Consider the following 12,003-nt stretch of genomic DNA (forward strand, 5'->3'; position numbering starts at 1 on the left):
AGAGAGCATGAGAGGGAGGAGGGTCAGAGGGAGAAGCAGACTCCCTGCCGAGCAGGGAGCCCGATGTGGGACTCGATCCAGGGACTCCAGGATCATGACCTGAGCCGAAGGCAGTCGCTTAACCAACTGAGCCACCCAGGCGCCCCCTCGCTCTAGCTTCTTACAGTATCATGCACTTTGAGCACTTTATGAATAACATGTGATACATTTCCATAGATAGAAGAACAAATCTCAAAACATTTCCCACTTTTGGATTTATGACAGAAACTGAAACTTCACAGTATAAACAGGGATTAAGAAACTTGACAAAATCAAAAGCAATAATCCGGTAATCCAATAATCCTAACATACTCCAGTCTCACTGCGACTAAGGAAGGAGAACTAACTCTATACCTAAGTTTCTTCATCTGCAAAATGGGTTTCTGACCTCTTGAAGATTTTGAAGGCCTAACTGTTCAAAATTATGATGAATCATTCACTGATAGGAAAATGATAGAAGTTTCAAATATTTCTAGTACAATAGTACCTCTGCCTGGATAATGCTTTGTTTTATAGAGCCCATCAAGGTGCTATTGACAGTGAAAGCTTTTAATAGATGCAAAAACCTGAAAATGGAATCACTTTATTTTTTTTTTTTTTTTTTTTTTTTTTAAAGATTTTATTTATTTATTTGAGAGAGAGAGAGAGAGCACATGAGAGGGGGGAGGGTCAGAGGGAGAAGCAGACTCCCCACTGAGCAGGGAGCCCGATGCGGGACTCGATCCCGGGACTCCAGGATCATGACCTGAGCCAAAGGCAGTCGCTTAACCAACTGAGCCACCCAGGCGCCCAATGGAATCACTTTAAATGATATATATTTTTACTTTTCCTAATATAATTAGATAGGTAAAACGGGGGATTGGAAAAAAATACCATAAAAAATTGTTTATAAAGAAATGTAAAAACTGAGTAAGCAGCCAATCAGGAAGTAATATTGTAGAGCCAATATTCATTCCTTATTTTTATCAAGGGATAGCCATTTCTTACTGCCTTAAACTCATCCTGAGACCCACCCTGGTCCCTGAAAACACACTCTTTCATGCCTCCTGTCTTTCTACGCACTGTTCCATTTGCTCTTCTTCCCTCGGGACAATGAAACTTCAGAGTCTCAGCCAAAACACTGCTTCCTCTGTATAGTCTTGACATTTCTTCCCTACTCCTATACTTCCCCCCCACCCCTGCAGGGTGCCCATAGCACTTTCTTTATACTTCCATCCTAGCATTTTCCATTGTCTCATCATGTTTGTTTTCCCTACTTGACAATAAGCACCTTGAGGACAGGGACAATCTTTGATTCCTCATTTTATCCTCAATAAACATTTGTTGAACTAAATACAAAATTTTGTTTTTACTTGTAAAAAGAATTTAAATCTACATATTTAATGCGTTATGAGAGTAACCACTGATATCGATGCCACAGCCATTAAGCCAGCCTTGAAAAATATGCTAGCCTGTACACTTTTTAAATTGGTTTACAGCATTTTTACCGGTACTTCAATATCTTTGATTTTCTAAGTTACCATATGTAATAACGCAAATGCCTTGAAGTACAACTAGATGATTCTTCATAATTTCTTGAACACAGAGTTTTCCATTTGACAGGACTGCTTACAACTTTTTTCTGTAGGGTAATCAATGATTGCTGGACTAGCCAAGAGCACTCAATGGAAAATATTGCAAATTTTTATTTCCAAGACTATTCCTTTTAAGTCTATCTAATGTCTTCTGGGCTGGAAGCCCATGTAAGAAATGAGTGATTTCCATATTTATTTATTTTTCTTCCTGTTCAATGCTCTTTCCACACCAAAAAATACTTTATGGTTTACAAAGTGTTCCTCTATATCAACTTATTGTATACTCTCTTAACTCTGACAAACTAGATATTCATTTTCCTCATTTTACAGACAAGGAAGTTAAGTCTCAGAGAGACCTGACCATGGTTATTCAACTATCACTAAGCAGTAGCATCACACAGAGATGGTCTTGGCACTGCTGAGATTCTTCATAGCTAAGGTGTACATGTTACAGATTGTAAATCCGATAACAATAATTGTGTAAGGTGAAGTGCACCCCAACAAAACACAGCACTACTGTATCCAACTAAACTGCCTACAATATTGCCTTTTTTTTATGGTTAGACATGATGGTCTATAAAGTCCCTTTCAGCTCAACCTTCCACGATTTTACACTCTTCATCTAAACTGAAGAGAGCACAGATGGTATAATTTCATACAGTTAAGAGATAAATAGATGGTTTTGTATTTGAGCAAAAACTATTTGAGCTGTAGTATATCAGGGCACTGGATTGAGATGGCCCAGAGTAAAAATAGAGCATAAAGGAGTTTAGCCATCTCCAAAATATATATCCTAAGATACGATTAGTAAATGTGATGAAGACTAGAGAAACTTGTAAGCTGATCGGGGTATAGAATCAAGACAGAAATGAAAAAGAAAAAAATGCTGCCACCTAATCTCCCATAATGTGACCTAATTACCTGAAGGAAGAATTAATGAAATGATTTGTCTCTGTGGAGTCCATTTGAAGGGAACAAAGAGGAAAGTCATGTTCCTTTTTATCCAGCACTGTACAAGGGGGGTTAGATATACCATATCTAATAGAAAGGAATACTCTTATCACTACAGAGGGGATATTTCTATGAGGCTAGACTATTCAATAGGATTATTTATACCCTGCATTGCACAGCCTCAAGAAATCCCTTTTCTCTTAAGGAATCAAACCCATTTACAATTGCACCAAAAACCATAAGATAACTAGGAATAAACCTAACCAAAGAGCTAAGGGATCTGTACTCTAAAAACTACAGAACAGTTATGAAAGAAATTGAGGAAGACACAGAGAAATGGAAAAACATTACATGCTCCTGGATTGGAAGAAGAAATATTGTTAAAATGTCTATGCTACCTAGAGCAATCTATACATTCAATGCAATCCCTATCAAAATACCATAGACATTTTTCACAGAGCTGGAACAAATAATCCTAAAATTTATATGGAACCAGGAAAAACCCTGAATAGCCAGAGGAATGTTGAAAAAGAAAACCAAAGCTGGTGGCACCACAATTCCAGACTTCCAGCTCTATTACAAAGCTGTAATCATCAAGACAGTATGGTACTGGCACAAAAACAGACACACAGATCAATGGAACAGAATAGAAAACCCAGAAATGGACCCTCAACTCTATGGTCAAATAATCTTTGACAAAACAGGAAAGAATATCCAATGGAAAAAAAGACAGTCTCTTCAACAAATGGTGTCGGGAAGATTGGATAGCCACTTGTAAAAGAATGAAACTGGACCATTCTCTCATACCATACACAAAGATAAACGCAAAATGGGTGGGAAAAAAAAACCCTAAATGTGAGATAGGAATCCATCAAAATCCTAGAGGAGAACACAGGCAGAAACCTCTGTGACCTTGGCTGCATGAACTTACTAGACACGTCTCCAAAGACAATGGAAACAAAAGCAAAAATGAACTACTGGGACTTCATCAAGATAAAAAGGTTTTGCACAGCAAAGGAAACAGCCAACAAAACTAAAAGGCAACCTACAAAATGGGAGAAGATATTTGCAAATGACATACCAGATAAAGGGCTAGTATCCAAGATCTATAAAGAACTTATCAAACTCAACACCCAAAAAACAAATAATCCAGTCAAGAAATGGGCAGAAGACATGAACAGACATTTCCCCAAAGACATACAAATGGCCAACAGACACATGAAAAAATGCTCAACCATCATGAGTCATCAGGGAAATTCAAATCAAAACCACATTGAGATACCACCTCACATCAATCAGAATGGCTAAAATTAACAAGTCAGGAAACAACAAATGTTGGCAGGGATGCAGAGAAAGGGGAACCCTTTTACACTGTTGGTGGGAATGCAAGCTGGTAAAGCCACTCTGGAAAATGATATGGACGTTCCTCAAAAAGTTGAAAACAGAGCTACCCTACGACCCAGCAATTGCACTACTGGGTATTTACCCCAAAGATACAAATGTAGTGATCTGAAGGGGTACGTGCACCCCGATGTTTATAGCAGCAAAGTCCACAATAGCCAAACTATGGAAAGAGCCCAGATGTCCATCGACAAATGGATAAAGAAGATGTGGCATATATAGATATATAAAATGTATATGTGTGTATATATATATATATATATATATAAAATGAAATATTACTCAGCCATCAAAAAAATGAAATCTTGCCATTTACAGTTAATGTGGATGGAACTGGAGGGTATTATGCTGAGCAAAATAAGTCAATCAGAGAAAGACAATTATCATATAGTTTCATTCATATGTGGAATATAAGAAATAGTGCAGAGAACAAAGGGGAAGGGAGGGAAAACTGAATGGGAAGAAATCAGAGAGGGAGACAAACCATGAGAGACTCCTAACCTTAGGAAACAAACTGAGGGTTCCTGGAGGGGTGGTGGGTGGGGGATGGGGTACTGGGTAATGCGCATTAAGGAGGGCAAGTGATGTGATAAGCAATGGGTGTTACATGCAACTGATGACTTACTAAACTCTACATCTGAAACTAATGATGTACTATATGTTGGCTAATTGAACTTAAATTTAATCCTCTGATTATTCAATGTCCCCAAATCCTGCTGATGAGAATAGGGTATCCTAGGTTCAGTTCTCTTTTAATGAAATGCCTGCATATCAGAACCGCCCAAGCATTTTTTTTTTTTTTTAAATCCCTGGAAATTCTGATCTAGTCAGTCTGGAGTGGGGTCTTAGAATCTATTTTTTAAACTTTCCAGGTGTCTGATACACACCCAGATCTGGAAACTACTGGCTTCCAGTAGTTCCAGAAGCACTACTGGGGTGCTTCTCAGCCCTATTCTAAATGCACATTAGAATAACAAATGTGGGGTGGGCAGTAAAGTAAATACAAATAACAAGCCTTTTCATGGGCCAGTGGTTTTCGGTCTTGGCTGCCACAGAGAATCACCTAGGGAGCTTTAAATACTGCCAATGCCCAGGTCCCAGTCCAGGGCAACTAACCTGGAATTTCTAGGAGGGGAGGGAAGACATCAGTATTTTTTCAAATGTTATCCAGGTGATTTTAAGATGTGGCCAGGGTTGAGAATGACAGCTCTGGATGAGGGGTCAGCACACTTTTCCTGTAAATGGTCAGAGAATAAGTATTTTTAGGTTTTATTGGTTATATAATCTGTCACAATGACCTACCTGCCATTGTGGCACAAAGCAACCATAGACCATACATTAATGAATGTGCAGAGCTGTACCCCAATAAACAAGCAACCAGCTGCATTTGGCAATAGTGTGCAGAATCCCTGTTCTGCATATTCTGGTTACTGGAAACTGGAGAGCCATGTCCTTCATTGTAAATATTGGCATTTGAAATCAGAGAATGAATAAAATAATATAAATATATAACTCTTGGTACAGTTCCTGACTCAGTGGGGGCTTAAAAGAGCAGTCTCACTTGATTAGCTCAAGACAGTCCCATGAGCCAGATGGATTCTGGTTGTGCTGACAGAAGTAAGTTTGTGGATGTACATAGCCTCAAATCATTACTTAGGGACTGCTTTCTTGGGGGATGATATGTAGCTAGAATATGATCAAGATGGGACCTAGCCCAAGTGGTTTCATTGCCAAACATGTAAGGAATAAACAAAGCAATTCTACACAAACATTTCCAGAAAACAGACACAAGGAACACTTCCCAACTCATTTTATGAAGTCAGCATTATCCTGATGCAAAACCAGACAAAGAAATTACAGAACTTCCTTGACTTACGATGGGGTTATATCCCAAGAAAGCCATCGTAAGTTGAAAATACCCTAAGTTGAAAATGCATTTAATACACCTAACCTAAAATTATAGTTTAGCCTAGCCTACTTAACTGTTCTCAGAACTCCTATACTAGCCTAGATTTGGGCAAAATTATCTAACATAAAGCCTATTTTATAATAAAGTGTCGAATATCTCATGTCACGTATTGAATACTGTACTGAAAGTGAAAAACAGAATGGTTGTCACTGTGTTGGTTGTTTACTCTCATAGTCACGTGGCTGACTGGGAGCTACCGCCCAGCATGGCGACAGGATCCTACTGTGTATCCGTAGCCTGGGAAAAGATCAAAATTCAAAATTCTAAGTGCAGTTTCTACTGAATGCATATCCCTTTTGCATTACCGTAAAGTCAAAAAATCCTAAGTCTAACATCCTAAGTCAGGGACTGTCTGTACATGAAAAGTGAACTACCGTTAAAAAAATAAAGAAGTCAGTGGGGTGCCTGGGTGGCTCAGTCGGTTAAGCGGCTGCCTTTGGCTCAGGTCATGATCTCGGGGTCCTGGAATCGAGCCCTGCATCGGGCTCCCTGCTCAGCGGGAAGCCTGCCTCTCCCTCTGCCGCTCCCCCTGCTTGTGCTCTCTCTCAAATAAATAAAATCTTTTAAAAAAAAAAAAAAAGTCAAGTTAGATGACACACACTTTAACACTTCATGAAGATAGGTCTCCAACTGGAGAGTGGCAAAATGGGGTGGAAGGCAGAAAGCTTTTATAGAAAAAGGAGTAAGGAACAAGAAGTAAATAGAGAGCCCAGAATTAGCTTGCCTGGATATACTGTGTTTCTGGTCAAGAAGGGCACTTACAGAGATACATTTCAACCCTACAGACTAATATTTCCCATGAACATAAACAAAAAATTCACAACAAAATATTAACAGATCAAGCAATACATGAAAATGATAACACATCTGTCCAAGTGGAATTTATTCAGAAAATGCAAGGCTGGCTCAACATTTGAAAATCATTTAATGCACCATACTAACAGACTAAAGGAAATTTTTAAAAACCCCATATCAATAGATGCAAAAGAAAAATTTAACAAAATCCAAAATCCCATTCATGACAAAAATTCTCAAGAAACTAGGTCAAGCTGATAGAGGGCCTTAATAGTAAAAAGACTGTATGCTTCTCCCACAAGATTGGGAATAAGGCAAGGATATCCATCAATTTTATGTAAATTATACCTCAATAACCTTAAATTAAAAAGCCTAAATTGATGCTTTGAAGCCAGCACTAATATATGTCTGAGGCCCTTGGTAAAGGTATCATTACCTAGCTTATCTTGGGAAAGCCAGTTAGATGGCCAGTGAATAGGGGATTTACATAAGAAACCAAAAAATCCAAAGTTCCTGTCTCTCAAAGTCTTTGATTTCCTCCTTCTATACCAGCTGTTCTTAGAGTCTGGTCCCTGGATTAGCAGCATCACCATCACCTAAGCAACTTGTTAGAGATGCAAATTCTCAGGCTTCAACTCAAACCTCCTGAGTTTTGGGGGCGGGGGAATCAGTCTGTGTTTTTAAAAGCCCTCCCATGATCCTGATGCACGAAAAAGTTTGAGAACCACTGCTCTACACAATACTAAGGACCTCTGGCATATCAGCTTTATTTAGTGTGGGCCTGTGTTGAATCTAATTTTGCAAACTATTAAAACCACATCCATCCTCTTGAGTTAAATGTATCTAAAATTTTCTTGTATAAGGGGATCGTATTGATATTCGAAAAGCACATTCAAAATCCATTCTTTCACATGTTCCTGAAATTCTTGAAGGTATAAATTAGCAGTCTCCAAATTCTTCCTACACGCTAGGTTTCTTTGGATTTGGCCTCCAGGGGGCATGCTGGGCTCTTAACATTAGCTATGGGCTTGGGAATAGAGTGCAGTGGCAAGAGAGTGATTGTTTTTTTCTGGTAAACTGACCCCCTCAGGTGAAAATGTCTTAAGAAAAAAACACCCTTCTTCTAAGTGAAGAAATTGCTTCCTTCCTCAATCATATACCCACTTAATTCTCAGGGTCCTAATCAGTGCTCCAACTTTCATACATCAGATCCCGTAAGGCAGTGACTTCAACAGCTGTGCTAATTCTGGAGCCTCAGATTTGTTTTGGCTAAGCACTATACCTGTAAGAAATGGCATTCTTTAGGCTTCTGTAGGTTGGTTCGTGGATTTGAAATTGTTATTTACTTACTTTAAACTTTCCAATACGCCCAGAAGCAGCCACTCCACCATCCCGACATTTTCACATTCTTGTTGCCCAGAACCTTGCTGTAAATTGGGCGTATGATTTCATATGACCAGACAGGATAACTATTTTACAACTGCCAGCAGAAGCCAGCTAGATTTCCCACTTAGATTCACTGCCTAATCTAGCTCAGATAACTAATTCCTACTTCCCAAAATTCTCTGGGGTTGTGCTCCCCATAACACCAACTATCTGATGCCAATTACTGTAGCATTCAGAGATCCTGACCAGAAGCAACAAAATGTACTTTTTATCTTAAGCACACTGGATTTACTGGAATGCTCGTAGAGGTTCACAGCTTCAATAAAAAGCCAAAGAACAGGTAAGAAGACAATCAGGAGCCAAAGGAAGCTACAGAGATAAAGCAACAGCAACACAGCAATAATCATGCAGCACAAAAGGGCACTGCTTCCGCCAGTGATGACTCACCTCACTGTCTTCCTCATGCCCTTGTGAATTGGAGTCCAAGTCCAGGAAAGAAGTTTAATTGGCCGACTCAGGTCACATACCTGGCCCACGAGGCACCAGGAGCAGAGAGGCATGCCCTCTTAGAATTCTAGAGAGGCACTCAGGATCTTCCCTCAAGACAACGCTCAATGGAGGAAAGGTGATTAGCCTCAAGGACTCAGATATACCCAACTAATGAATCACTGAACACTACATCAAAGACTAATGATGTCTAACTGAACATAATAAAAAAAAATTAAAACAAAACCAAACCAAAAAAACAAAAACTCAGAGTGTTCAGAAAGTCAGAGTGGATGCCAGACAGCCAAAATAAGACAAATGAATTCTACAAAGTGGAAGATGAAATAAAGGGTAATGGAATGCGGAATAAAGCTAGCCTTGCGTATCTTTCCCCAAAGCCAAACCCTGTTATAGAATATTTAAAAAACAAACCAAAAAAGTCATTTATTTTCAAAATGACTAAAAGTGTTATTTTTCCTGTCTTTCCTTTATCAACTCAACCCCTGGGTAACCAAATGGTAGGTGGTAGTAAGTTTCCTTCTAAGGAAATATTCTGGCTAAAAAAGTGAAGAGGGAATGACAGATTTAGAATCACCATTTTGCAACCCATAATAAAGAAATGGATGTATGCACTAGGCATGGCTGCCCTTGCCTGTCCGGGTCTCATGACTTTCTCATGTGATCAGACAAAACATCAGTAGTAATTAAGTCCAGCAGTGTTTCCCCTATGACTAACATATTTCTTTGGTAATAACTTCTTTGATAACTATGATTATGGTAACTATGATAACTGAAGTATCTTAAGTATATTTAATACTCTGTGAAATAAAAAATTAGGAATGCTAAAAATTAAATCTAGTACCGTAACCCCTGTATAATTTTCTTTTCAAATTAAAGGTCTATGTATTCATTAAAATGGTTAGGTTTAGGGGCACCTGGGTGGCACAGTCGGTTAAGTGTCTGACTGTTGGTTTCGCCTCAGGTCATGATCTTGGTGTCCTGAGATTGAGCCCCGCACAGAGCTCTGTACTGAGTGTGGAGTCTGCTCAAGTTTCTCTTTCCCTCTCCTCTGCCCCTCCCCACCTCACGTGCTCTCTCTAAAATAAATAAAATCTTAAAAAAAATGGTTTGGTTTAGGGCATCAAAGAGTAATGACAGGTAAGGATTATAAAACTTTAAGAATCTCATCCATAAGGATACCTCAGAAAGATAAATGGGGAGAAACTTGGTTTTAAAAAAACTTTTGGTTTTAAAAAAATTTGTCAGTTGGTAAATGTAGATGAAATAATGACACGGTTTTTCAGTCCTCCTGTCCCCAAAACCCAGATTAAGTAATTGAGACAAAGATTTTTCACGGATGCTCAAACCCTAGATGAAAGGTTCTTGGGGAACAAGGCATACACAAGGTCTCAGATTACTACTTCACAGATTATTTAATTATAAAAGGAAAACTGTACTTTTACAATGGAGAGTTCTGGCAGCCACCACCTGTTAACCAAGCGATCATACTTAGCAACACCAGTAAATGAGACAACCTAACATTTTATGGCTCCTGATGTGATATAGTTAAGTACATATCACTACATTTGCAGACTTTTTGACAAAAATGTTCATCCTGAATCTACCCAAGAGAAAACAAGGCAATCTGATAATTGGTGAACCTACATGAAGGTTATGTTGGGTGTTTTTGTATTGTTTGTTCAGTTCTTCTCTAAGTTTGAAAGTTTTCAAAATAAAAAGTTGGTGAGAACATAACTTATGTTTGTAACATTTCCATATAATACAAAAAACAAACAAGTAAGAAGGGTCGTTTAAGTCCTGGGTTAAAATCAATCCATCTCTCCAAAAGTAAAAAAGCCCAGGCGAAGTTGAAGCAGAATTCCGCCTGGTCCTTCATTGACCCAAAGCCATATCCTCTGTGACCTCTATTTTGTCACAGAGATGAACAATATAGCTTTTTCCTGTCTCCGCTAGGTCAAGACACTGAAGAGAAGCAAAAAGACAAAGTACAACTGACAAAGCACGTCCACTGGCTCCAGAAATAAATTCGAGATCTGGAAGCAAACTCTAACTTTTCAAAACTTGATTTATCTTTAAAAGAAAAAACATGTTAAAGTCCCTTTTACTTTTTTAATCAGGAAATAAAACAAACCCTGCTGAAATTAGATTCAAAAACTAATGAATGGTATGTTATTGTTTAATATGACTTAAGGATCTACAATATAACAAACTAAAAGTATAGGTTCTTAAGTAAGCATGTATTGTACATGAAGGAATCTAAATTTCAGCTTTGAAATCATGAGCTAAATGGTAAGTCCCATGAAGTGTCACACCATTTTTGGCTTTGCTTTATTGAAATAGCAAGTCAAAATTTAGTTAATATATACTTAGATTTTATGTGTTTAATAAAAAAAATTTAACCAATTATAAATTCCAGTGGAAGATTATACACAACACAGTCTGTTTTTCAAAAATAATCTACTTGTTCAAATCATCTTTTACATTCTTGAATGTATGCACTCAAAGGAATAACAAAATACAGGGGAGCTCTGGGTTATACTTATGTGTACTCCTGAAAAAGGGATAATACTGCAAAGGACAAAACTATGAAAAATGGTAACCCTTTCACCTATATTTTGCACAGAGGGTAGGAGTGAAAAGGTGTGTTTTTTGTTGTTGTTGTTGTTGTTGTTTTAAAAGATTTTATTTATTTATTTGACAGAGACAGAGATAGTGAGAGCAGGAACACAAGCAGGGGGAGTGGGAGAGGGAGAAGCAGGCTTCCAGCTGAGCAGGGAGCCCGATGTGGGACTCGATCCCAGGACTCTGGGATCATGACCTGAGCTGAAGGCAGCCGCTTAACGACTGAGCCACCCAGGTGCCCCAAAAGGTGTGTTTTTAGTGAAAGCCATCCCACGGTGTGTGCCAAATAGTGCTTACTTTTTTGCCAACCCCCCAACACTTCCAGACAATAAAACCCATAAATTCCTTTATTCTCATACCTACTGAAAGGCTTAATACAGAATTAGACTGCACCCTCATTAGGTATGTTTCTATCCTTTATTGTGAATTTTATCATTGTAATCTTAATAAAATGAATTTTAATCAGCCACCAACCTAGGAAGCTCCACTTGAACCCAAAGCTGTTTCGCAAGCAAAACAGAAACAAGGGAAATAGTAAACTAATTCTCAATAAAGCCACAGCATCTGAAAGAAAAAAACGCCTAGAGTTTGACACCTAGGCAAGTAACTCAGATCTGTATCTCTTATGAACAAACCCAAATAACACCAACTTCAAGCACACACTAAAGACTGCAGAGATTAAGAAACAGCAAACTTTTCAGCACAGACATAGGCCAGACAAATTAACTGATGCTAATGACTGTTGCTAATACAAAGACA

Source organism: Neomonachus schauinslandi, chromosome 3 (assembly GCF_002201575.2).
Source record: "Neomonachus schauinslandi chromosome 3, ASM220157v2, whole genome shotgun sequence".
In the NCBI taxonomy this organism is placed as follows: domain Eukaryota; kingdom Metazoa; phylum Chordata; class Mammalia; order Carnivora; family Phocidae; genus Neomonachus; species Neomonachus schauinslandi.